Source organism: Gouania willdenowi, chromosome 18, assembly GCF_900634775.1.
Source record: "Gouania willdenowi chromosome 18, fGouWil2.1, whole genome shotgun sequence".
NCBI lineage: Eukaryota > Metazoa > Chordata > Actinopteri > Blenniiformes > Gobiesocidae > Gouania > Gouania willdenowi.
Genome location: NC_041061.1, coordinates 27621425 through 27649292, shown reverse-complemented (window position 1 = coordinate 27649292; position 27868 = coordinate 27621425). Strand labels below are relative to the sequence as shown.

The 27868-nt window shown below is 38.5% G+C and overlaps 1 pseudogene; it reads left to right on the top strand.

Moving 5' to 3' along the window:
• The first annotated feature begins 273 nt into the window (after window positions 1-273).
• Window positions 274-27393, top strand: LOC114480397 (E3 ubiquitin-protein ligase TRIM21-like; annotated as a pseudogene).
• The last annotated feature ends 475 nt before the right edge of the window (window positions 27394-27868 follow it).

The following is a 27868-nucleotide window of genomic DNA, read 5'->3' as shown; positions in this document are numbered from 1 at the left end:
ACAGTGACTTTACTTTCACTCAACAAATTTCCTCTGAAATCCATTAAATCGTCTACAGACCAAATCCTTCAGGCTGTAACTATTTTATTCACTCTTAAGTTACCATTAAACACATTTATTGTGACTTGTATGTCAATAAAGTTTATAAAAAGTTGATTTTGACGTCAGCGTAACAGTTGAGTGGTTGCCAGGTTGAGTAATTTCCCGCTGATTGTGAAATTATAAAATAACTAACTTAGTGATGAAACAGTTTATCGTTGGTTAAAGGTGATATTTATGTTTTAATTGGATGATGAACGGATGGTTTTTGGGGAATTTCTGTGGATATTCAACATACTTCATGCGGGGAATCGTCGGTGGTATTTGGCAACCAGCTAGGGTCAGGAACGAAGCAGTGAAATGGAGGACGGACAGAGCTGGATGATGACTACCGTTAAACTAGAAGAAGAAGAAAAGGAACAAATATTATGGAGGGAAATGAAGCTGAATATGAGTAAGACGGACAGTGATGATGATGATGAAGGCTGCAGGAGGAAAGCTGTGCTGGAGGAGCTTCGTCATCCCGACCATGTGTGGGACGGAATGTTTGCTCCAAAGATGGAGAAAAGCGGAGAAGAAGAAACGGAGGAGTTTTCAGATGTGTGCTCTGTGAAGGAAGAGGTTAGAACACTCCGTGTGTTTCCATTCATTCACTCACTCACTCACCACATTCATCCGCTGTTACACACACACTGGAGACTAGTTTAACTGGTGACCCACTTCATTCACACTCACATTTCTCTATCAATATGTGACGATGTAAAGGTGGAACAACCTGTGTGTACTCAGTGGAACACAGAGAACAAACTACAGAAAAACACACTTTATGTTAATGAGCTAAGGAGTGGGCAGGGACCGTCTACAAAGTCACACCCCCAAAGGAAGCGTCAACAATAACAGTCTTTATTAGGGCTCCTCATTTACTACAGCAATTATAGTTAAGAAGATACTTTATCTGATTCATGTTTTCATAAATATCCAGTATTACTGTCAATAATTAGCAATAACTTAAAGAAATTGTAGTGCCATGAAAACAACAACATCTGACTACCACAGAAGAAATATTAACAAAAATACTGTTTATTATTTTTTATTTATTATTATTTTATTTAAAGTTTGTAAATAACCAATACTGTAATTAATTGTAATTTAGTCTATTATCCTCTAAACCAGGTTTTCAACTGGTCTCACCCTGGGACCCACATTTTGCCACAGTCATTAAATCACAACCCACTTTTTTTAGAATTCAACCAACCAAATTTAATCTTTCAAAAATAGCTGTCGACAACACACATATATAATATTTTTAAAAATATGAATCTATATATTTTCCTGTGCAACATGCATTTCACAGCATGCCTATCAAAAGAAAAGTTTCTTTCAAAATAAAATAAAATACGAGCCAACATGAGAGACATTTTATTTATTTATTTATTTATTTATTTATTTTGACCAGCTGTCCGCGACCCACTTTTGGGTCCTGACCCAGGGTTTGCCCCAGAAAATGTGCTAAGTCTAGGGGTATTGAAGCCCACCGTGTTTTAAAAAAAAAAATGTTAAAAGTTGAGAGGAATTGTGAAATAATGACTATTATATGTTATTGTAAGCCATTTATTTACGATACTTAAACGTAGAGTCTTACAAAAAGGCACAATCTTGAAATACAGTTTTAACAAACACAAAACAAATAGTTAAAAAATAAATAAATGATAACAATTGTTTTCACTTAAGTTCAATCCTAGTGAATCTTAAAACAAGCCATTGCTGGTCACATTTTAAAGTAAAATAATTTAACATAAATAAAAAAGTGCAAACATGGCCAAGGGGTAAAACCAGGAAACTCAGAGGCTTCAGTGATTGACAGCCTACAACATGAAAAACATGAAAGTTATTAGTTATTTTCATCATATATATATTTCATTTTAGTCAGTGTACTGTATTTACATTATTTATTGGTTACTTTTGCTTCTGCTTTATGCCATCTCAATGCTAGTGCCATGGTGTAGAGTCTAGGGCTGCAACTAATGACTATTTTAATAGTCCACTAGTCATCGATTATTGAAACAATTAACCGACTAATTTGCTCTATGTTGCGACAATCTTTTACTTTTGCCTTGGGTCAAAGTACGACAAATAACAACAACACATAAGGGAATAAAACAATTCCCAACTTAAAGTATAAACAGGTTCCTTACAAACACAAATTAAACTGAATAAATCATCACTAGAATGTGCTTCATTAATTTACTCATTAAAAAAAGCTACAATATCTGCTGACTCATAGAGCTGATATTTCATGAAACATGTTTGTACATATGGGTCTCTCTATTAGTGTTTTTGTATAACATCTATTTATTTCTTCATTTATAATAAAATTATTTTAGAAAATAAATAAAAAGCGCTCTTACCAGGACCTTTCGGTAAGAGCGCTGAGCTCCCGGTAACAAGGACATATTCTTACCTAGGGTTGTCACGATACTAGAATTTCAAACTCGATATCGACACTCAGAAAAAGAAAGGAGAAAAAAAAAAACTCAATGCTATTTTTGATACCACGGGGCAAACAAAAGACAAAAATTTAAAGCAATTTCCTTTAATAAAGTTGAGAATACAAATGAACTGTATGCAAAGTATTTTTAAATTAAGTGAAATGTAGTGCAACGTTTAACAACACTTGTAAACAACAAAAACTATTACACTTTTTTGAGAAAGTAGAACAAAATTTAGCAGCACCTGTAAATAAAAACTATTAAACTTTTTTGAGAAAGTATAACAAAATGTAGCAAATTTTCCCTTCTCATTTTTGACTAAAACTGGTTGCTCAGGCCCCCGAGCAGCAGCACGATGAGGGCACTATCCAATCCATTTTATTTTTTCCCAAATTCCGTTTCATTTTTTTCCAAGTTCCATGTTTTCCACTTTAATTTTTTCAAATTCTGTTTTTTTTTTTAGAAATATTATTTTTTTTCAGAAAAAAAAAAATATAATAAAAAATAAATACTAATAAAAAAAAAACATAATTAAAAAAAAAAATGTATGTCAAAAATAAAGTAAGGTAGATTTAAGTTGTAGTGACATTGATTATTCTGAGTGCTCATTTTGAATTATTTATGTCATATAAAAATGTATGGGAACAGCATTAATGTCACAGTCACCATATTTCCCCTCAGGGATCAATTTTATTTATTTTTATTTATTCAGTTTATTTCCGACATGGTTACATTCACTTTTTTTTTTTTTACATTTTTTTTTTTTTTTTTTTTTTTTTTTTTTTGTACATGCCGAAAAAGGAGACGAGAGAAGCAGTTTGCTTATCTGGGTCCCGTCCCCTGTTTTACCATCGCAAGTTTGCATGGGTTTACATGTCTCTCTGGTCAAACATTCTTGAGTTGTTCTGAACAGTCCTTTTTTGTGTATTCTCATCTGTCGTAAGTGTTGTCTTTTTTTTTTTTTTTTTTATTCCTCCTCCTCTCTATCGTTGTTCGTGTTGGCCTTGTTCCCTGCCAGACGTTGTTAGCATTCCTCCAGTTCAAGAATAATTCCTCTTTCGAAGGTGTTTGGAAGGTTTTTCCCTTTTCATCCATGATGTCACCACTCGGGAATGTCTCTTTTGGACACACAAGTTTGCAGCTTGTTTTGTCTCAACATCAAGGTTAATCCAGCTGTTGTTAGTTCTATTGGCAGTGTTGTATTTTCCACTGTTAGATTTAACTTGTATAAACACATTGTTATATCTTAGTTCATAAGCAAGGTAGTAATTTCATTGTACAGGAAAACGTGTTTCTAACTGCACATATGACAATAAACATTTTGAATTTAAATTTAATGTAATCCTTGATCACCCCACCACCTAGCAATTGAAATGAATAAATGACAGACCTTTTTTTACTCTTGGTTTCCACATTTAATTCAGTCTCCGTAAAATAATCACAGTCTGAGTTTTGTTTCAGTGTTTATATAGATCTGGGTCCATATCCATGATTACCATCAGTAATGTTGTTGTTTAGGTGGATCCTTCGTATTTTCCCAAGTCTTCCATCGTTTTGATGAGGATTGGTTTTCCGTTCTCTTCTCCCAGTGGTGTGATGTAAATCCTGCAGTTCCTTGTCCATGTTTTTAGAATCTTTCCTCCTTTTTTTTTTGGCGTGCCTTCCATGCGATGCTTGCATTTTTTTTTGTCAGGCTTTCATTAATAAAAACCTTCGTTTCCTTCAGCTTTCTTCTTGCTTCAGTAGTTCTCCTTTGAATTTCTTATTCGTGAAGGTTATTTTTACAGCTCTGTTATCATTTTTCTTTGGCAGGAGATGGCAGGAGTTGATGTTGTCAGGGTTCAGGACAATGTCCTTCGACTCCAGGTAGTCAATGACCTGTTGTTCAATCGATTTTGTTTCTTCGTCACTCGCGTAACTCCTGGGTTTTATCTTTAGGCCTGTAATGATGACATCTTTCTCTCTTTCCTTTTGTTCCAACTCTTCAACCCTGGCGTTCAACAATTTTATCTCTTCAGCATTTCTTTCATTCTTTTCTTTCAGTACCTTTGCTTCGCTTTGTAGGTTTTCCAGTGAGTTTTGCAGCGTCTTTTCCAACGACTTTATCTCGGTAGATAGGTTTTGTAGACCCTCGCGTATCATCTCCTTGACCTCTTCCAAACCCGAATTGGGTTCTGAAGGGCCTCCCTGCGGTTTTTTCACCATTTTCCTTCAGTCTTGGGCCCAATTTTTCAGGCTGTACAGCTGTAGCCAGCTGTAGCCAGCTGTAGCCAAGGTCGTGTTATCGGAGCGAATGAAAACACGTCTGCTCTCTCCAAAGACCAGAGAAAAAAAATGGTTTGCTGAATCTGATCAGGTTTATTGTTTAGGTTAATTTAAATTAAGTTTAACAAAACATGCATTGCTGTCTCATAATGATTGCACTTCTTGTAGTGTTGACCTTTGGCAGACAAGTGGAAAAAAAAAAGCTGTCATGTTTTCACGGAGCACAGCAGCGCTATGAGAAACAAACAGAGCTTCACAGACATGTTAAAGTTAAACAGGCACTGGTGGCTCTGACAGTATGTGTAGTTTTTTGCCAGGTTAGATGGTGTTTAGGTGGTGTTTGAAAAGACTACGAAGAGAGTTGGAAGGACAGTTCCGCATAAAAAATGTCCTTTCCCTCACGGTGACGACATTTAAACCCAATTCTGTCCATTTCCGCGTTCAACAGTAGATTCCGTTTTTATTGTTCAATTTCTTGGTGCCATCACAGTGAATTTTATAGGACCCTCTTGTAGTTGTTAGCACACTCAGAGACAAAGGCACTCCAAACGCTCCAAGACTCCAGAAGAAACCACCTCTCCCAACACTCTCAACCTTCTCTCACTTCTCACCTGAGGGGTATTCCATAAAGCTGGTTATGTTCAAACTCTGAGTATGTTTAGGCTCAAATGAGCATCTCATTCCTAAACGCGAGTTATGTTTCCATGGCAACATTGTTCGTGAACTAAACCTGGTTGCTGGCAGGTTTTATCAAAGAAACCCTGGGTTTCTACCTGGCTCCGCCCACCTGAACACCGTTTCTGAACACTTTATTGAACCTTAACACTTTTCTCTGAAACACATTAGTAACATCACACACCACAGACGTGTTCACATCATTACTAATGTTGTGTTGCTTTAGGTTTTTTTTTTTTTTTTTTTGTGCAAACGGTAGTTTTCTTTATAACATTGTGGATACAGAGCATTAAGTGAAAGTCACTGAGAGGTTGATCTGCATTAAAACATCTACTGACGTCTGTAGTAAAGTTCTTTGAATACAAACCTGCCGATAATATAAAGGTGGAGATGATAATTTAAATGAATCCACTTTTAAGGCTTGATTGTTGTTTTATATTGTTATACAGTTAAATCTGTAGATCATGCAACTTCGAAGGTATGATGGTGCAGTGAATTGTGACGCTGCTCTTGGGAGCGGTGGGTCGCGGGTTCGCGTCCCGCTTCAGTGTTTTTTTATGACATTTTTTAGGACATTGAGATGACTCTGGCGACAGTATTACATTAAAAATCAATATAAATGATTCGATATCAAGCGGCAGTCACTGTCTTTATATCCAGTGTAATGGGAGGGGTCTCTATGCAGCCATCCTATGCTGCTGCCACGTCTCCTCAAACACATTTTATTCATATTATTCACCGCTCGTCACGTCACTGAAGTGATAAAGTAATGAAGTGACCAAAAACTGTGACTAATTACGGGTGATTTAAGCCACTATAGTCACTGAAGACTGAACGCACCTTTAGAAAAGGCTCATATTCCTCAAACACCGACTTAATTCACCTGTTATGGTGAATAAATCACTATTTTCCGTTTTGTTGTTATAGCAATTTGAGTATTCTCTGATCCATAGATGGCTTTTTATCGCGCTCGTGCACTTAAGTAACCCAAGGTTTACATACTCAGGGTTGATTGACCCACTTCATACCAGCTGTAATGGAATCAGATACCCAGAGTTTCACATCGCGGGGTATGTTGACCCAGAGTTTATGGATAGACTCAGAGTTTGTTATGGAATACCCCTTGGTTCTGTCCACTCCACCTGAGGTCAGGTGTAGGTGTAGTTCTACAATTAGACACTCGATGGAGCCCCAACATACCGTATTTTTCGGACTATAAGGCGCACCGGATTATAAGGCGCACTATCAATGAATGGGTCTGACTGGGTCTATTTTCATACATAAGGCGCACCGGACTATAAGGCGCACCGGTTTGTTGTTATTATTATTATTATTATTATTATTATTATTAAGACGCATTAAGCGAAATAAAATAGTCAGATAAGTCAAACTTTATTCAACTCATTAACAATAACTCTCAACATTGTTCAGGTTTAACACATGAAATACAGAACAATACACTCACTTTTTCAGTTCAGTATGTTGAAGCACAGTTGTTAATTACAACATTCCCGAGTGGTGACATTGCTTAGTGACATCTTAGTCAAAATACATGAAGGTACTATTTGATCCAATTGCTATATGTAGCATACCTGTCAAGTATCCCGTATTTTACCCCTCTTTCCCACCATTGTCCCGTATTAGTATTTTCCCGTAATTATCCCGTATTTTAATGTAATTATAATTAAAAGATGCCTTACTAAACTGAACACCTTCACTAGCCTCGCACGAACTGCCACCTGAAATGGCCTGAGTGGCAGTTCTCGTGAGATTAGTGCTGACAGCAGCAACAAACCCGGAAACAACTCAGAAGAGAGATGATGAATGAAGACGTTCCGGTGAAAAAACCAAAGAACTGGTGTAAATGCCTTGTAAAATGTTACAGAGAGTTTATCTTCCTAAAGAGCAGCAGGATGTGACACAGTTACATGTTCTGTTAGATTAATAACTGATTTTAACGTCTCCCACAGCGGAAGGAACCACGTAAGTCACCATGAAAAATCAGCCAATCACAAGCGCCACAGATATACACTGCTTTAAAAAGTGTTAAAGAATGTAAAGTCTGCAACAAATGTGTCTAATAAGTCATTAGTGAATACCAGAGAACCACATGAGTGATCATGAGAAATTATAAGAAAATGTGTAATCAAATAAAATGTTAATGTCTAACTTAAAGACAAGCAATGTGAAATTAACTGTAAATATACTTATATAAACTGTACGTATATTAAATAAACACATGTGCTTCATATACCTTTATGTTTTGATTTAAGCTGTTTTATAATTTAGGAATTAGGACTGGGCGATATATCGAGATTCAAGGTGTATCGAGTTTTCTATTTTGGTGATATAGAAAACTATAATATTTCATATATATATTATAGCTCATTATGTATCAAAATACTAGTTTTAGGAGTCGCTGCTGTTACTTCTCAGAACAACATGTAAAGCTCAGTTAGATGAATTTCTGTGTGCACATATTGTGCAGCTGTTTGTTAATAAATGTCCCTGTGTAGCATTTTGCACCAGCAAATTTAACCCAGAATTGTCTTTCTGGTCAGATTTTATTTGATAAAATTATCTAGATTTTTTTCGTATATCACCATTTAGAGAAAATATATTGAGGTATGAGTTTTGGTCCATATCACCCAGCCCTCGTAGGAATGTTCACAGCATTTCAATGTTAATAAAGGTCGATCTACCAGATTCTAATCACATAATTGTATTTAGTAAGTGGTTGACAAGTGGGTATTTTAGATTTCTTGTACACCTATATTAAAATATAAGGGATACTGGAGCTTGGGTGGGCGGGTGTGACGTCTCGTAGTGGGCACTTGAAAATTTCCTTTATTTTCAAATCCAAAATTTGACAGGTATGGTATATATAGTGATTTTATAGTGTAATTTAGGTTAAACCAATGAAGAATAAAATCACAGACATGTTAAGAATAATAAATATTGGTTAAGAGTTTCAGATAAATACATTTACATAAATACTAAAATTAATAAATACGTTTATGGGTAAAATACATTGTTAAAAAGTTAGACTTTAATTAAAATGATTAAAATTTGTACACCAAAGCACATGATATAATTTTACAAATAGAAATAGTTAAACATTGTAGGTTGATTTAAAAACATTAAATAGCAGAATATTCATTTATTTAATAAATAAAATATTTAAAATATGAAAAGCTCAGGTGGTTCATTCGTTTAAAAACATTTGATTAGAACTCATTCTTCCTTTCTCTCTTTTTCACCCTTTTCTTTAAGGTTTTCAACCTGCTACAAAACTGAATAAACTTTTAAAAGCCGAGTTGACCTCGTGTCTTACTTGTGCTCCATCCATGTTCTTTCAAGCTGGACAAGCATTGTAGAAAATAAGTTTGATAAGTATCTCATATGGTATTCTGCAAATTAAATATGATTTAAAATCAGATTTAAATTAATTAATTGATTGAAGAAGTAAAGGAAGTGTCTCACTTTCTATATTCATAAAAAGATCATTTAAAAAAAACGTGTGCGATTTCCCTGGTTTAATTCTATGGGACATGTGCATGATAAATGTTTTTTTTTTTTTTTTGTTTGGTGTATTTTTCTGTAATGTATGTTTTTTGAAGTCATTATGTGTATTTGAAAAAAAGAAAAAAAAATAGGCCAAGATTCACGGCTTGCCCTGCAAACACCATAAAAGTTAGCAAAAATCCATGGATCGCATTTGGTGTCCCACTTCTTTAGATGATCTGCAGCAACTTTGAGCCCTGTCAGTGAAATGCCCTAGGAAAAGTGTGCTACAATAGGACATTTGTCTCATATTAAATTCTCTTCACTCTGTAGGGGGCGCTAACGCGCCAATGCCCATTTTTCCACATTGAGCTGGTTTAGGGCTGGGAGTTTAACAACTGATTCACAAATGTTTGTTTGGTTCATTCTCTGTGTTTAATCTCTAACTGTTCTACAGGACTCTGGAAGCCAGAACGAAGTGACACATCAACATTCTCAGGATGATGAAGCTCAGCCACAACAAAGAAACACATCTAAGAAAAAAACTTCAGAGCAAAGAGTTCAACAGCAGAGCCAAGCTGGAGTTAAAGCTAAACATACATGTGACCAGTGTGGAAAGGCCTTTACCAGGAAACCAGACCTCACTGTACATCAAAGAATCCATTCTGGATCAAAGCCATTTAACTGTGACCAGTGTGGAAAGAATTTTACCCAGAGTTCTACCTTAATAAATCACAAAGTTATTCATACTGGAGTCAAAAAGTTTGAATGTGATGAATGTGGAAAGACTTTCAGTCATTCTGGACACCTCAAAGATCATGTCCTCATTCACCGTGGAACCAAAGCTCACAGATGTGAACAGTGTGGAAAGACTTTTACACTAAGATCAAATTTAACGAGTCACATGAAGACTCACTCCAGAGCAGAGTTTTATCACTGTGGCCACTGTGGGAAAATATATAAACACAAACAAACCCTCACTGAACACTTGAGATCTCACACTGGACATGATGTGTGTCCCTGTGACCAGTGTGACAAAGTTTTTACAAGATATAAAGATTTGAAACGTCACCGAACCAGTCACTCATCAGAAAGACCTCATAAATGTGACACATGTGGAAAATCTTACAAGTGGAAATATAACCTTAATCACCACCAACGAGTTCATGAGAAGAATGTTTTCAGATGTGATGAGTGTGGGAAGACCTTCAGCACTTCATCTGTTCTCCACTCACATCTCTGTGTGGATGGAGACATGGAGCAGGAATCATCTTCAGATCCCAGCGACACACGGATGGTGACGACACCTTCTGGTTCCAGTGTTTGACTGAAGAACCCAGAGATCAGGCTGCACAGGATTCCAACATAAACCTGCTGTCAGCTGGACAGCTACTTCTGTGTGTTTAAAGAAAAGGTACATAAATGACAACACAAGTGCACAGTTTATGGAAGCCATAGCAATGACACCAACATTGAGTGGTGAGACAGTTGATGATCTTCTGGATGAGTTTAATACAAAAGTCTGTAATGTCATAGATGTGGTGGCTCCAATCAAAACTAAGAGAAAACCAAACACACAGAAAACACCTTGGAGGAGGACTGAGATAATGCAGAATTTGAAATCTGACTGTAGAAGAGCTGAGCGTAAATGGAGATCAACAAAACTCCAAATTCATCCAGAACTGTACAAAATAAGTCTGCGAAAATTCAATGATGGCTTATTCAAAGCAAGACAGCAATACTTTTCTGAAATTATTGCCAAAAATGTCAACAACTCTCGCACGTTGTTTTCTGTAATTGAAGAGCTCACAACCCCCCCAGATCAGATAGCCCCTGAATTACTGTCAGCTGGAAAATGCAATGAATTTGCTGTATATTTCAATGAAAAAATTAAATCAATAAGGTCAAACATCAGAACAAACCAGCAAAATAATAAAAACCTTGAACAGCTTCAACCATTGAGGGATGAGTCAACTACAATGTTAGAGTTTATTGCAGTGAACCCAAAAAACAATAGAGGAGACTGTTCAGCAGCTGAATCCATCAACGTGTTGCCTTGACACAATACCCTCAAACTTGTTTAAAACTGTTGTAAAGTCAATTGTCACTAATTTGTGTCAGATAACTAACTGCTCATTCCAATCAGGCACCGTATCAAAATCCCTGAAAGTAGCTGCTGTGAAACCTCTGTTAAAAAAAGAGAACACTGGATGCCTCTATACTCGCTAACTATAGACCAATCAGCAACCTTCCATTCATGGCCAAGATCATTGAGAAGGTGGTCTTCAACCAACTAAGTCAATTCTTAACATTCAACAAAATATTTGATAAATTTCAGTCAGGTTTTTGTTTTCATCACAGCACTGAAACTGCTCTTATCAAAGTGATCAATGACATAAGGTTGAACACTGATTCAGGAAAAGCATCTGTTCTCATTCTGTTGGATCTCAGTGCTGCATTTGACACTGTAGATCATACAATTTTGTTGCACAGATTGCAAACATGGGTTGGACTAAATGGAAAAGTAATGCAATGGTTTAAGTCCTACTTGGAGGAGCGAAGTTATTTTGTAAGCATTGGAAACTTTGAATCTGACAGATTACCAATGTCCTGTGGGGTTCCTCAGGGATCTGTTCTTGGACCCCTTCTGTTTAGCCTATATATGCTTCCTTTAAGGCAAATTTTACACAACTGTAAGGTTGATTATCAGAGCTACGCAGATGACACACAACTATATCTATCACTGAACCCAGATGACTATGGTCCCATTGAGGTGTTGTGTGACTGTTTAGAAAAAGTAAACTTCTGGATGAGTGAAAACTTTTTTCAACTAAACCATGACAGGATGGAGGTGATTGTCTTTGGTAACAAGGAAAAGAGGACTGCTGTCAGCAAGTATCTTGAGTCTCGATCTTTAAAAGCTAAAGACCAAGTCAAAAACCTTAGTGTTCTGATTGACTCAGATCTTACATTCAGCAGTCAGATCAAATCTATCACAAAAACATCTTCTACCACTTAAAGAACATCTCCAGAGTGAAAGGTTTAATGACTCAGAAAGATTAGGAGAAACTGGTCCATGCTTTTATATCCAGCAGACTGGACTATTGTAATGGTCTTCTGACAGGAATCCCCCAAAAGAGCATCAAACAGCTACAGCTGGTTCAGAACGCTGCAGCTCGGGTCTTAACCAGAACAAAGAGGTCAGAGCACATTAGTCATTAGTCCAGTTTTAAAGTCTTTACACTGGCTCCCAGTCAGCCTCAGAATAGACTTTAAAGTTCTGCTGCTGGTGTATAAATCTGTGAATGGGTTTGGTCCAGAATATATCAGTGAGATGTTAGTCAGGTATGAACCCAGCAGGTCTCTCAGATCTATGGACACAGGTCAGATAGTGGAGCCCAGAGCTCACAGTAAACATGGTGATGCTGCTTTTAGTTGTTATGCTGCAAAGAAGTGGAACAAACTGCCAGCAGAGCTGAAATCAGTATCTAATGTGAACATTTTTAAATCAAAGTTAAAGGCACTTTTTTTTTCTACTGCGTATGATTGAGAGAGAGATTTTTGGTGATGTTGTAGATGTAATGTGTTTGTTGATGATTTTAATTGATTTTACTGATGATTTTAATTGATTTTATTGATGTTTTTAATTGTTCTTATTGATTTTAAACAATTGAGTGTTTTATCATGTAAAGCACATTGAGTTGCCTTGTGTATGAAATGCGCTATACAAATAAATTTGACTTGCCTTGCCTTGTAATATGTATACTAGATCTACACTGAACTACACAATTTTGCCTGATACTGTTCTTCAGAGAGTTCTACAAATGGATGGAGAGGAGATCCAGCATGAGTTCATGTACGTAGATGAGTCTGGGTTCAACCTGACGAGAACACGAAGGAGGGGCAGAAACATCATTGGCCACAGAGCTATAGTCAATGTCCCAGGGCAACGTGGGGGAAATATAACACACTGTGCAGCCATTACACAGAATGGGGTCCTCCACCGCCATGCACATATGGGCCTGTACAACACAGCACTCATACTTACATTCTTGGACCAATTGCACAACATAACAGCAGCAAATCAAATCAATCATATGCAATACATTGTTGTCTGGTACAATGTGTCTTTCCACCGCTCTGCTTTGGTTCAGAACTGGTTTCAGCAACATCCACATTTCACCGTCATATCTTCCACCATACTCTCCATTCCTCAACCCTATAGAAGAGTTATTCTCTGCATGGCGGTGGAAGGTACATGACCTCCGTTTCCAAGCTGAGGTACCCCTCATCCAATCCATGGAGGAGGCCTGTGACCAGATGGAGGTAGCAGCAATGCAAGGGTGGATTCATCATTCAAGGCGTTTCTTTCCAAGGTGTCTTGCTAATGATGACATTGCCTGCGATGTAGATGAAATTCTCTGGCCAGATCCTGCTAGACAAAGAGTCTAGACGAGAGTCTAGTTTTTTTTTTTTTTTTGTGTTTTTGTTTTTTTTTGTTTTTTGTCACATTTTGTTTGAGTATTATGAATCTCCATGTCAACATTTTGGGTGTGTTAAGAAATAAATGAGTTTCTTCAGTCTGCAACATTGGTCTTGTGTAGTGTTTGGTGAATTTACATTATATTTGTACTTTTTTGATAGTAGCCTACTCTAATCATAGGGAAGTAGAAGTGCTATAAGTGTTTTAGGTTTATCACAGCAGAGTGTAACTCGTGCAAACAGAGTACAGTAATGTGAAACGTGTGTGTTTCATATGGTAACAAAGTGTGGTTTTTAAAAGAAGTGTATATTTTTTACAAGTGTTTGAATATGCAAATGATCTGTAGTGTTTTGCTAATTGGGTGTGTGGTTGTGGTAATTGTGTGTCGTGTTTTGAAAACACAGGCCCTGTTTTGAAAATTGTGCTCAAGCAATCCAAAAAAACTAATAAAAGCAGCTCTAACTACAGACCAGTATCATTGCTTCATCAGCTTTCCAACCTTAGAGAAAAAGGCTTTGTTCATAGACTTGATAATCCATCCATTTTCTGACCCGCTTCTTCCTTTTTCAGGGTCACGGGGAGACTTGATAAGTTGATTAAAAACACAAGTTGTTGAGCTATCACCAGTTTGGCTTCTGAATGTATCATAGTATGTGATTGAAAAGCTGTAAATGTGTGGTATCAGAGGAACAGCCCTCTTATTAAAAGTGATCAGAATGAGTTTGCTGCATGGCAGCAGCCTGAACTTGTTGCTAGTTCAGCATGGACATCACAAGCTGAGCTGCAGGAGAAGAAAAGCTACCAAGACCTCCTGAAAACAGCAGTAGGTAGTGATCCAGCATTCTGTCCATCATCCATCAATAAACACACACACATTTCATTACTGCTAAACATTTGGAAAGTCACACTGTGAGTGAAGCCCAAAGAGAAGCTGCATGATTGTGGAAAGTGATGGATTTTACTGTGTGTGTGTGTGTGTCAATGTTTGTTTTTACCTTCCCGTTAAATGTTATGGAAGACTTTCCAGCTGCCTAATGTTTGCTTTTGATTCTGTTACGATCAAGACAACATGTCAAATGTCATTTGTTAACATTTCTAATGTACTGCGCTCTCTAAGCACTTGATGGCACTGTTGCATCGTTTGTATATCAATTTCTGCAATAAAGTTAAGGAGGAAAAATGGAGTCTAGTTTATTGAACTTTGTGGACAGTTTGTGTGTAAGTTAATGTCTTAATATAATAACTAGCAATAGGGTGCAGATTGCTTACCTAAGTGTATTCAATTTGCTACTCACAGAATTTTCTAGTTGTTTGATTTGCCACAAATAACTTAACACGTGAAATGCAAAATAACAAAAAAAAAAAAAAAAATTATATATATATATATATATATATATATATATATATAATTCAGCCGGCAGGGTACACCCATGTTTGATGCCTTGCACAAATGTATTTGCTGTGCAAGTGGAATCTCAATCAAACAACTATAACAGTGGTAATAAAGAAGGAGCTCATAGCAGACATGTTTGTCCTCATGTTCACTTCTCCAGCTTCAATGCTTTTTTTCACTGAGACCGCTGAAGCTCAGCGAGTCACCATGGTGATCCACAACTTTTTCTCCTTTTTGCCTTTTTAAAATACTATCAGACCCAACAAAGCTTCTTCACAATGTGTTTTCCAACTCAACATGTTAGTGCAGCCATTATAAGTGACTACATCTTCCTGTTTTACCATATTTGTTTCATGAATTGAAGGTTTGTTGTGATGGAGGTGAAAGTCTGCTGTGTGAATGGATTGTAATGTACTCAACAACAAGCAGTGTAAACGTCATGAGACTTTTACCAGGTGAGATAAATAGTTTAGTAATGTCTAATTGATGGTCTAATCCAAGGGCCACAAGAATTATGACCAAATAAAACATTATTACACAAAAACAGTTTGTTTGATTTTATTGTTTTGTGTAAATATACATTCAATTCTTTTAGTATTTTTATTGTTGTTTTGTATGTTTTTGCTCTTTTTGTGTGTGTTATAAGTAATATTGTCTATTTTTTGTATCTTAATGTTTCTGTTATTTCTGAAGTTGACTTGTGTATTTTCAGTATTTCTGTTGCCATTTGTATATTTTCTTTTTTTCCCATTTTATTTTGTTGTAGTTTTGTGTTCTTTGAGTCATGTGTACTTTTGTTATTGTATTGTGTGTGATTTTGTATATTTTTCTGTTATTTCTGCTTTTTTTCCTTTACTGACTTTAAAATTATTAGAAATGTTGGAAAAAAGCTCCTAGCTGATAACAGATGTATCAGTATTATCCAACATGGTATAACTTTTATTTTGTGAAAAGTGTGAATTAACAAAATACATATCACTACATAAAATAATGAATTGGTTGATTTCTGGGGCTTGGTTTACATTTACATCAACTCAAAGGAAGCACACTATGAGAAAGGACTGTCGTTTAACAGAAAACCAATATTTACCAAATATTTAACTATCTTTTACTAACTGTAGACACTACAAAAGAGGTTTCCCTCTCACTCTTTGATGGAAGAACAATAACAGTAAACACTTAATCAACTAACATTAATAACCATAACAAGAATTATATATTTACAATTCAGGCACTAAGCAGTCCTGAACTGTGGGGACTGCTTAATGCCTGATATCATTGCATCACTGAAATCCTTGTATGAGCCATGAAAAGGAATCCTCAGGATGAGGGTGCAAGTGTTGGCCTCAGGAAATGTCGTCCTCTGGCTGTTAAGTGGCTCGTGCAGGAAAGCCAGTGACGGGACCACCCTGAAGCCCAGAGGAGGGATTTTGTCTGTCCCAGTGGCAAACATGAGAACCTCTTCCAGTGTGACCTGGACAGGCTCCAGTCCATCCTGGAGCATCACTGCATCTCCACCTGCAATGTAAATAATGTGATACGTGTAAAACAAGTGATTCCTGTTTAGTGTTGTTTTACAATTAACAAAGCATAAACAAAATATTCCCCAAATAAATCTGTAAGTGGAAATATCAAAACTGCCCCTTCAGTCAAATGAAGGCAAAATTATTATGATTACGTTTTGGCAATGGACCTATGTTGGATGCTGTGAAACCACGTTCTCAAAAATTGACTATCTAATTTTAAATGTATACAGGGTTATCACTGTTGGGATAACATCAACTTCAAGGACTTTCCAGGTCCAGTTCTCTCCAATATAAGGAGCATGTGGTGCTCCAATGCAGCATGTTTAACTCGAGGCTGTCAGAGGGTCCATAGAGCACGATGGATGAAACTTGCAGCTTTACACAGGTCACCTCCCACTATCATAGTGTTTAAAGGTGTGGTCATGCTCAATGTCAACATAAATGCTATCACTGAACATTTAGATATGAAGGGAGTCACAACATATGTTTACTCCTTAAATGCCATTCCCTGTTCTAATGAATGTACTCCCATTAAGCTGCCCTGCTCTCCCTGCCTTTTTCTCCCTCCATCAGCTCTTGTTAACATTTCTTTTTTGTTTTCTTGTCTGTATACGACATCTATTGCATGTCTGCCCATCCTGGGTGAGGGATCCTCTTCTGTTGTTTCACCATTTTTTTGTTTTCTATGGAGTTTTTCCTCAGTCGATGTGAGGGTCTAAGGGCAAAATGGCTATAAAATAAAATTGCCTTGACTTGCGAATGTTTGTCTTTGTAATCAAGTCACCTAATGAGTCATGTAATGTAATGTAAAAAATATTCACAAAACCTCTTTGGCAAAGTATGAATTAAAGCGCTTTGAATCACCTATGTATCTGAAAGCTTATTTTCCAAAAATTTTTTCCGAATTAAAAAATTACCAAGGATTTCAAGACCCCATGGAAACCCTGTGTACAATGTCAACATATGACAGCTCACATATTTTTGTGCAAGATAGAAATGCTCTTTGTGGAGACACTGCAACACCATTCATACTTTGGTTTTCTCTGGCTTATTACTAATCATCTGTTTTGCATTGTTACAGTGTAAAATTATTTCCTTCTAGTTATCAGTGTGTGCATACCCTCTACGTCAATCAGCCAGTCCCTCCAGTGGCCAACTGCTCTCTCCTCCTCCAACCGCTGAGAGCTCCCTGCCACACTGAATGTCACTTTAAATAGTTCTGTGACTGTTTCTGCTGTCAGCGGGGGAGGGGGGGCTCCAGAAAACAGCAGCCGTAAGGCAGGCTTCTCTTTGAGTGCCTGCAGCACTCCCAGAGCTTCCGTTCCGTTCCCAAGTTTGTTGAGAGGTGCAGCCACTTTACTATAGTCTCTGATAAAGCACCTATAGAAGTTGGCAAATCCCAAAAAGCTCTGGAGTTGCTTTTTGTTGGTGGGAGTTGGCCAATCAGCCACGGCCTTTACTTTTGCTGGATCTGCTTTAATCTGCCCCTCTTCGACAACAAAACCAAGGAAACCAACAGAATGTACATGAAACTCACATTTTTCAGCCTTAACATAAAGTCTGTTCTCCAGAAGACGTTGAAGTACCAGTCGTACATGCTGGACATGTTCCTCTAACGAGCGAGAAAAAACCAAAATGTCATCTATGTATACAAAAACAAAGCGATTCAACATGTCACGTAAAACATCATTAATGAGCGCCTGGAAAACAGCTGGGGCATTAGTTAAACCAAATGGCATAACTAGGTACTCAAAATGTCCAAGAGGAGTGTTGAATGCTGTCTTCCACTCATCACCTTCCTTAATGCGGACCAGGTGATAAGCATTCCGGAGATCAAGCTTAGTAAAAATGGTGGCTTCTTGGAGAGAGCTAAAAGCGGAATCAATTAGGGGAAGAGGATTCTTGTTCTTGACCATTATGTCATTTAGCCCCCTGTAGTCAATGCAAGGGCGTAGAGTCCGGTCCCTTTTGTCAACAAAAAAGAAACCAGCTCCAACAGGGGAAGAGGAAGGGCAAATGAGGCCAGAAGCTAGGGAATCAGAAATTTACGTTTCCATGGCCTCCCTCTCAGGCTTGGACAAATTATAGAGTTTACTGGTAGGCAACGGTGCACCTGAGATCAAGTCAATGCTGCAGTCATATGGTCTGTGAGGAGGTAGTGATAAGGCCTGATCCTTAGAGAAAACCTCCTGGAGGTCATGATATTCAACTGGTACCAAGGTCAGATCTATGGGCTTGAGGCTTGCAGGTGTGCTTGCGTTAGGAGGAATGTCTGAATGGAGACAATGATTGTGACAAAATAAACTCCAATTTACTATGGACAGCTTTAACCAGTCTATATGTGGGTTGTGACGTTTAAGCCAGGGAAGGCCTAAAACTAATGGAGAGGAGGGCGAACCCATGATGTACAAGGATATGGTCTCATGATGATTGCCAGAAAGTCGCAAAGAAATGGGAATGGTGCGGTGAGTTACAGTTGCCAGCAGTTTTCTATCTAGGGCATAGACATTCTTAGGCTCAGGGAGATGAGCCTGGTCTTTTTGGCCGAGCTGAACAGTAAGCAACAATGTGTCCAGCTTGTCCACAATACATGCATAGTCCGAGGCTTAGACGGCGCTGATGCTCTTGAGAACTGAGTGTCATCCTGCCCAGCTGCATGGGTTCTTCAGTACTCTGGGTTGAAGTAGCAGGAACACAAGTGGAGTATGATTGTGGAGGTGGACGAGCTGCAGGTGTTGGCTAACGAGGCTGATTGGTGTAGAGAAGTGGAGGGGGTTGGCTTCTCCTAGCTGCTCTCTCCCTACGCCTCTCTGCTAAATGGTTGTCTAAACGTATGGCTAGGGAAATGAGTTCCTCAAGAGTGGTGGTCTCATCACGGGCAGCTAGCTGGTCCTTAATCTCTTCACTCAAACCCCGGAAGAATACTCCCTGCAAGGCCCTTTCATCCCACCCAGTCTCAGCTGCTAGGATACGGAAATCTATGGAGTAGGTGGTAACTGAACCAGCACCTTGACGTAATGAAAGTAGCCGGCTACTAGCTTCCTTTCCTTGAAGTGGGTGGTCAAACACTCTACGCATCTCATTAGTGAATGAATCCAGAGTATCACATACTGGAGAATTGCTATTAACTAGAGCTACAGCCCATGCTGAAGCTTTACCCACGAGCAAACTCATAATAAAAGCAACCTTAGCTTTATCAGTGGAATAAGTTAATGGCTGTAGGTTAAAAACAAGCATACACTGGTGTATAAACTGACCACATGACCCTATTTCACCTGAATATCTGGCAGGAGTGGGGATGAAAGGTTCATGAGGTACGGAATGGTGACTGTCTGGAGGTGCAGGAGCAGATGGAGCTTCAACTTGAGCTGGTGGAGGGTTGGCTGCGGCAATGTGAGTTGTAATTTGGTCAAGACGGCTACTCAACTCAGAGAAATTGGTATTTAGTTGACAGAGTGAATCCACGATCTCATTAAGAGTCTTTTCATGTTGACCAACATGACTCCCTTGCAAATCCAAAGCTTGCCTGAATCTTTCCATCTCTGCGGGGTCCATAGTGGCGAGAAAAATCTGTTAAGGATTCAAGTTGGACCCCAAAGCGGAGACGGAGAGAGGAAAGCTTTAAGAATTTATTTTACAAAAAAAACAAAGTGGCTGAGGTGACGGAGGCTGGCTGGGAGCGGACGGACCCAGGAACGCAGTGAGGCACAGAAGATATCCTGAGCACAGGAGGAAACAGGTAAGTATCAAAAATCCTTAGTGATCAAACAAAACAGCTCTAACAGTACCGAGCGTGACGGAATTTTCTGGCAGCGTGGAGAGGACTGAACAGAGCTTTTGTATCAGGCTCATCAACAAGGATCAGGTGTGCCTCGTTGCTGCAGGTCCCAGCCACGCCCCCGTCACCCAACAGCCCTGCAGAGAAACAAAAAAACAAGGGGGAGAGGAAACAGAACAAACTCTAACAGTGAATGTGTGTTTGTGTGAATGTTAGTTCAGGGGTAGTGGAGAAATCTGTTCAATGATCTGATACATATACTGTTTATGCTGATTTTGACTAATATATATGATTGGGCTTGTAAAAGTTCCACCAAACACATGTGTTATCTGCTTTCTTACTCCACTTTTACACAGAAATAAAAAAGTTATCACCAGACTTCTCCTCCAATCTTTACAATATACGACAGACACAGTCAAATCACTTACTGCTTTAAAGGTGCGTACAGTTGACCTTCTAAACAATAAGACAAAGCTGAATAGATAATGTCGTCCCCTTCACTGAGGGTCCAGATTATGGATAGGGACCCCAACAGTGAAAGGCTGGACACTGCCTCCAACGCAACTTCTGAGCATTTCTGCGGTTGTTGCCTCTTGTTTTATCTGCACTGAATCTAAAATTAGTTTTGGTATGGATAAATAATTATAAAGAAATTATGATTTGAGGGGACGTCAGACAGAGGGTCTGCTGGGATCGGAAGCAGGTGTGTGCTACAGGGCTGAGTGCTAGCTGATGCGGCTTGAGCAGAGGAGTCACTGGGGTAGAGTTGGCATGCAGCCAAATCCATCCCTAACACCGTCTTAGATAGATAGATAGATAGATAGATAGATACTTTATTCATCTCCAAGAGAAATTCACGTCTTGTGGTTTTGTCCATAATGGACGTCAAGGTCGACGCTTTGCAGGGTCATCATCCAAGATGCAACTTGAGCATTTGGAACCACGCCATCTTTTAGGCGCTGGCTGTTGAAGAACACCACTGGTTGGTGTTGTGTTTCAACAATGACCTTTTGACCTCCAACATAGTTGGAGAAATGTTTCACAGCACATACTGTAGCTAACGGAGCCTTTTCGCAATCATTGTATTTGAGGTTGGGGTCGGCGACGATTTTGCTTTCGTAAACAACCACTCGTCTGTCCGAGTCATGTATCTGGTAAACACCGACCATGAGGCAGCGTGCTGAAAAGCCCACTTCCAGATGGAATTCCCTGTTGTGGTCTGGGTAGGCGAGGCACAGGGCCTTTGTTAGCATATCAATTAAAGCCAACATAGCGTGTTGTTGGGGCTCACCCCAAGTGAAAGGGACATCCTTCTTTAGGAATGTGTAAAGAGGCTTTGCTAAATGGTGTAATTGCCAATGAATTGCCTGGAGTAGTTACAGATACCAAGGAAGATTCTTAAGCCTGAGACATGCTGGGGAACCTTGAGGTTCTGAAGACCCTGGATGTGTTGTGCCTGTGGTTCTACACCCTTACTACCGACTTGGAGACTGACAGAGTTCACTCATGTGCGGTACCATTGACACTTGAAGGTGCCATGAGAATTTTAACATGGCTGCTGCTTGATTCAAAGGTGTGCAACGTCAGATTTTTTTCGACTGCAATGATACCGTTCGTAAATTATTTCATAAAATTGTCCGGGGAGCAGACCCAGCAGAGTCACGTGCACGCAAGAGCCAATCACTGTAGAGCTGATGACATCATCACTGTAGAGTTAGAACTGATGACATCATTACTGTGGATGAGCCTTTTCTGTCTTTGATCACCGTCTTGCATCCAATACTGCACAATATAGAGCACTTAGTAGTTTTCTTTTGTTCTGTGTATCTTCTGTGCATCTAAACTGACTGTTGTGGATTCTGATTCCGTACTGACTCTGTTCTGCCCATCTGTAAGTTGCACTGTTTCAAATGTAGGAGGATGAGTTATTAATAATGGGTTATATAAATAAGAATATTAATTATGATTATTAATATTACTTCAAATTTTGCGGGGTGTCACTCCTGTTAACAGGAGAAATATGTCTAAACCCATCAATGTGAAACCAGGGAAAAGTGAATTCGAACAGCAACATCTACACCATAATCACAGCTTTAATGAATCAGAGGAATCAAAGATTACGTTTAACCATTTATTCAAAATTCACCAATTAACACAGTCAAAATATCAATTGAAATGGGATAATTAAATCATGATAAAATGCATTTCTAGGCTAATAAAAGTGAGGATTATATGTAAGTGAAATCACTATTCTAGGAGAATGCTAGTCTACTAAATAATGAATAAAAATGCAGGATACATATTCGAATAATAAGATCATAAAATCAAAGAATAAAATCATAAAGAGAGTTCATAAAACAAAGACAGGAAGACTGACAGGGGAGAACGAACAGACGTGAATGAGATGAACTGTGTGTGGAACATGTTGTGAGTGTGTGTAAGTGTGCCGTTATGGAAGTATGTATGTGATCTATTGTGGATGAAGTTTGCTGATGAAAGTTTGTTCTGGTACCTTGAAGATGATGTCAGGGTTGGACCTGGAGGTTCTGTATTGTAGAAATGCAGTCGGACCTGCCACTGTTGAGTTCTGTTGCGTTTCAACAGAGTATAGCCCTTCAGCCGATCCAAGCGGTTCTGGCCTTCGCAGCTGGGTTAGAGAATGGCTCGTGGCTTACCCCAATGGGTCGCGGGCGGGGCTTCTTTTTTGGCTGTTACGCACGTCACTAGATGCTGGATTCGTCCGAACCAAGCAGCTGTTGGTTCCAAAAATCTAACTGTTTCAACTAAAAATAGAATAAAATAAATGAAAAGGTGGGGAAGGGAAACGCGTTGAGAATGAAACGCCAGCGTCCCAAAACTGAAATTTTGGGCGGTTTTCTTCCTTTTAAAAGATTATCTTTGAGACTCGCCTCCCAAGAAGGAAGCTTCGTTGATTGGTTTAAAGTTGCCAGCATCTCAGCTGGCTGCCTTTGGGTGTGTGTGGGGTGTGTCTATATGTGAGACAATGACAAACAGGAGAGATGATTCCTAGATTTGCACATAAACCATAATAATGAGTTCAGCATGTTCAAATAATCTTTTCGACATCATATCTTGAAATATCATGTATTACGAAAGAGTTTGATACCAAACACGACTGGAAAATAGGCTAGTATTACTTTAGGAACCGGTTAATTCATTTTACTTGTAATTACTTGTAAACATAGATGTCAAAAATCATGTTATGCCTCTTCCTTACTATATGGTTGCAGTAGATACCTTAAACTAACTTTTGTGATGTTTTCTGGTATTTTAAGCACTTTTTAAATTATGAAACATTTAAAATAGCTATCTGTGGGTATAAAATTATCTGAAAAGAGTGGAATAGGACAGACAATATTTGCAATTTCAATTTCTGCAGAAACCATTCCAATAATGTTTTCATTTGTGACTTTTCAAACATAATACAATTTCTTTGTTCTCACTTCTTCACTGGGACACATCTCAGAGAAGGGGCCTGGAAAGTGTCCTGTGACATTTCACCACAGGGGGTCAGGGGTCAGTGGGACAGTTCTGTGATCTTACAGCATCCCAAAGGTATCTGTTTGTAAAGGAGGGAGAAGACGGATGTTCTTCCCCCGTGTGGAGTCGTAAAAAGAGTTCGTACTGAACATTTCAAAGTGTTGGGCCAGTCTTTTCGGCTGGGTTCAAAAGGTCGCATAGTGGGGTCAGCTATGCACATCAAAATTGCTGGGGCAGCTTTTTTGTAAACAGTTCGTGATAAAGAAACAGGCTCTTTGGTTAATTCCTGTAAGGAAGAGGGTCTTTAGGCTTGATGTGGTTTGGTTCCCTACAAAAAGTAACTTATGTGTGTGTGCCTGTCTGTTTGTGTGTGTATGTGTGTGTGTGTGTGTGTGTGTGTGTGTGTGTGTGTGTGTGTGTGTGTGTGTGTGTGTGTGTGTGTGTGTGTGTGTGTGTGTGTGTGTTAGCGGCATGTAATATATACATCGGAAACTATAATGGAATGTCTCACTGCATGTAAAGCTACATATTATTATTATTACGTATTATGACAGGCCCATATTTCACTGGCCTCAAATCAACAGGATCAAGTATTTATTCATTTTAATGTGACACATTTACCATGTGATCATTATTTTGTTTTATCCCAAGATATAGATTGTCAACTGAGGAGACATTGGAATTGAGCTGCTGAAAGGCAACACCTTTTAACATTGAAGGGCTTAATTATGGGACGTCCAATGTCAAAGGTAAGTGACGGTTTTCTAGCTGTTTTTAGCATTAAACTCACTTTGTTAACATTTAAAACAGGGATTCATGTCAAACAACATGTTATATATAATTGTATACAATATGTTTCAGGGCTGTAGCTATTGAATATTTTTGTAATACAGTATTCTACTGAAAATTACATCGATTAACGTATTTTTTTAGTTAAAGAAAAATTATAATTATACATTAGAAACTAACATATTTGACTTAAGGACGAATTAACCATTTGTTTAACTTTTTTAGACAATCAACACTTTTGCTTTTAAGCAAACGGCAATTGCATCTCAGGAAACGTGACTAGTGAATATAAAAATGAATAAAACACAAACAGAATAACAACTTTCTACTTCTGCCAAGTCGAAACATCTTCTCAGATATCTACAACTACATAGATATCTTTATTTGAGGAACAGTGAAAATAACGAACTAAAGTTTAGACTTGGTGACGTGACAATTTCTGTATCTTTAACTTTCATTCTACCGAGTCCAAATGAGGTTTGAGATAAATGTAATGTTCATTTTGAAAAAAAAAAGCAGGATTGAAGTGCAGATATTTCTAAACAGTTTTCGGGTTAGAGATTAAATGTGTAAACAGTTTGTCATTGGTTTACCAATGTGGTTAGTGGTTTACCACCCACCACTAAAAGTCATGTGATGTGTGATATCATCAAAGAAAGGTCTCTACTGCTCATGGGGAACGTTTTTTTTTTTTTTTTTAAATATAAATGAGCTGTGAATGGATTAAAAAAAAATAACCAATCAATTGCAAATCTGGCTAAATAATCACAATTAATCACAACTTGCGAATTTCAATCGCAAGTTGCACAGAAATTACTTGTATTTGTAAGTTACATTTGAAGCAGAATGCGTAATTTCATTTGTTTTCCCAAATAAAATCACCGTAAAATGTAGTGTGTGGTCCATGCAGATTTTAAAGTTTTGTGCTATGTTAAACTTCAGTCTGTTATTACACAATATATTGGTTATTTTAAAGAAAACAAGATTGTACATTAAAATAAAGTGCGCAAAAAATCTCACCTATAATTTTGAAAAATTCCAGTGTCAATATAAGAGAACCTTTGAACTAATTTGAACCTTAAACATTCGAACTATTGCACTTTTACATTCAGCTGCTGAGGCACAGCCGACTGTCCACATTACTACAGGATGACTGAATCAATGCTAAATACTAGAGGTGATCTCAGTGAGATGGACTCAGAAACATTAGTAAAGGAACGTTCCACAACAATGAGAGTGTCCTGTTAATGTGCTGCTTGTCTCTGTCCCTCAGCTTGTGGACATGTCTCCTGCCTGCAGTGGGACGTCTGAACATCCCTTCCTGTGCTCCATCTGTCTGGAGGTGCTCACTGATCCAGTCACCACACCATGTGGACACAACTTCTGCAAAACATGCATCAGCACACACTGGGACACCAGAACCACCAGCAGGTGTCCCATGTGTAATCAGGTGTTCAGCACTAAACCTCAGCTGAAGGTCAATATTATGATGCGTGAGATAATTTCTCAGTTCAGACGTGAATCTGAGCAGAAAGCAGCAGCACCAGGAGAAGTTCTGTGTGACGTCTGCACTGGAACCAAAGTAAAGGCCCTGAAGTCCTGCCTGGACTGTGTGTTCTCCTACTGTGAGACTCACCTGGAGCCTCATCTGACAGCATCAGGCCTGAGAAGACATCAGCTGGTGGAGCCTGTGGAGAACCTGGAAACCAGGATGTGTCCAAAGCACAGCAAACCTCTGGAGCTGTTCTGTCAGCGCGATCAGACACGTGTCTGCTTGATGTGTTCTGTTTTGGAGCACAGGAATCACCAGTTAGTCCCTCTGGGAGAAGATCTGTTTGAAGACAAGAAAGTTTATCTTCAGCAGATGACCCAGAAGAGATGAGAGAAGCTGGAGGAGATTAGAGAGTCAGGGAAGATCAGGAAGGCTACTGCAGACAGAGAGAAAGCTGAAGGTGTGGAGGTGTTCACTGCTCTGATGGAGCTTGATCAGAGAGGCCAGAAGGAGCTGATGGAGACAGTGGAGGAGCAATGGGAAGCAGAAGAGAGAGAGATTGAAGGCTTAATCAAAGAGCTGGAGGTATTCTCTGAGCAGATGAAGCTCTGAGGTGGAGCAGCTCCCCCACTCTGAAGACCACCTCCTCCAACACATCTGTTCCCTGAAAGCTCCTCCAGCCACCAAGGACTGGACAGAGGTCATGGTCCATCCATCATCATATGAGGAGACTGTGCTGAGAGCTGTGGCTCAGCTGGAGGACACACTCAGTGACGAGATGATGAAGATGAAGCAGCAGTTTGCAGTAGATGTGACTCTTGATCCTCTTACAGCTAATCATCACCTCGTCCTGTCTGATGATGGAAAACAATTTTATGACAGTGATGTGAAGAAGAAACTTCCAGACAACAAAGAGAGATTTTATCCTTGTGTCTGTGTTTTAGGGAAGCAGAGTTTCAGTTCAGGCAGATTTTACTTTGAGGTTCAGGTTAAAGGAAAAACTGGCTGGGATTTAGGAGTGGCTAAAGAATCCATCAACAGGAAGGGATATATTACTCTGACTCCTAAGAATGGTTTATGGACTGTGGCACTCAGATATGGAAATGTGTATAAAGCATGTGAAGATCCTTCAGTCTTTCTTCATCTGAAGTGTGTTCCTGAGAAGGTGGGTGTGTTTGTGGACTATGAGGAGGGTGTGGTCTCCTTTTATGATGTAGATGCTGCAGCTCTGATCTACTCCTTCACTCACTGCTGCTTCACTCATAAACTACACCCATTCTTTAGTCCCTGTTTAAACTATGGTGGTAAAAACTCAGCACCTCTGATCATCTGTCCTGTCAATCAAAGTGAATGATCAGTGTCATGATGAAGTCTCACCAACAATAGATTCAATGGTTCTCTGCAACCATTCACTTCTCCAGGTTGGTTACACACTCCATCCAACCTAACATGTATGTTTCTCAACAGTGGGAGGAAACATTTTATTAAAGAAGTTTCACATTTGGTGTTTGGATTGTGTTGAAATAAAAGTGGATTAAAAAAAATATTTTACAAAATTATTCATTGTACAAACATGTTACATGTTTTATGATCAGTTAAAAGGTGTTAGTGGCTAGTAAAATAGGAACATGATGATTTTTCTATGAAATGTAATGAAAATAAGATGATCAGGTTATCTAAGGAGTTTTTGTAAGTTCATCTAAGGGTTAAAAGTAGCAAACCAGAGTGGGCAAAAACTGACATAAAAAGTGTTAAAAAGGGTTCAAATTGTCAATATTGGAACACTTAGTTGAAACTGGCTAATAATGGGAATGACAAATGGTGAATGTGGTTAAATTGGCAAAATATGAGCATGGACAATGATGAAAAGAGGTTAAAAGTGACAATAATTGGTCAACATTTGTGACATAGGTGGAAAAGTGGTGGAAAGGGTT